Here is a 1,296-nt window from a genome sequence, read left to right on the forward strand (position 1 = left end):
CTCTCTGATAAATAAATAAAAAAAAAAAAAAAAAAAAAAAAAAAGAAAAAGGGGGAAATGAAAGACCCCTCCCCTAGAAGATAGATAGGATAACTAACCGCTTGTTTGCTTTTCTGTGAACCGCTGGCTTTTAGGCGTAAATTAGGTTATTAATTGCTTATTAATTGCTCTTTTGCCCTTCTGTAACTGCTTGGCTTATAGAAATAATAGAAGACGCCATGATGGCATTCCTACCTTCCCCCTTCTTGTTCCCCCTCCCTGCCTCTCTCTTTGCACGCGCGGGTCCCCAAAGCCAATCAGCAAACTCCACTAAGGCCTTTTTCAAAAGTTCTGACTGTCAACCAATCAGTTGCGCCCCACCCAAAACTTGTTTGTACCTGTCTATAAAAACCCGGCACCACCCCAGCCAGGTGTGCTCAGCTAGCAGGAGCTGCTGACCACCCGCAGGCACGCGCTGACCACCCGCAGGCGCCTGCATAACAATAAAGAACCTCTTGCTGATTGCATCCAGTGGCAGTGTTGGATTCTTGGGTAAGGGGAATCCGCGGGTCTTTCACCAGTGTGGTGATAAAAGAAGTGATGTAACTTGCATTGCACATTTTATTTTTATTTTTAAAACGTGTAAGTTGTATTTTTCCCTGCCATGACATCATACTTTATCTTCATCTCCGTCTACTAGTTTAAAACTAGTTAAACAAACTCAACAATTTTTTAAAAAAATATTTTATTTATTTATTTAAGAGCAAAAGCCAGAGCGAGAGAGAGAGAGAGAGAGCGAGCATGAGCAATATGGGGCTCGATCCCAGGACTCTTGAGATCATGATCTGAGCCAAAGGCAGACACTTAACTGACTGAGCAAATGAGACTCCCACAAACTCCACAATTTTATAAAATTTTTATTTGTTGGGGTGCCTGGCTGGATTAGTCAGTAAAATATGTAACTCTTGATCTTGGGGTTGTACGTTTGAATTCCACCTTGAGTGTACAGGTTTTTAAAAATAAAATCTTTAAAAAAATTTTTTTTTCATTTTTTTTATTTAAGCCATTGTATGGCAGTGTTGATCACTATATTGTACACCTGAAACTAATATTAACCTTATTTTAACTAACAGGAATTTAAATAAAAAACTTTAAAAATAAAATAAAAATAATAATCATAAAAATAAAAAAGAGGAAAATTATTTGGCAGGCAATTTTCTTAATTGCATTATTATTTATTATTATCATAGTCTGTGTGTGTCGGTGGGAAGTGGCTGGTATTACAGTGAGTTCCATATCTGTGTTACACTGAGGTCC

This window comes from Mustela putorius, unplaced genomic scaffold, assembly GCF_011764305.1.
Source record: "Mustela putorius furo isolate JIRA1106 unplaced genomic scaffold, ASM1176430v1.1 tig00003912_pilon_pilon_pilon, whole genome shotgun sequence".
NCBI classification, from domain to species: Eukaryota; Metazoa; Chordata; class Mammalia; order Carnivora; family Mustelidae; genus Mustela; species Mustela putorius.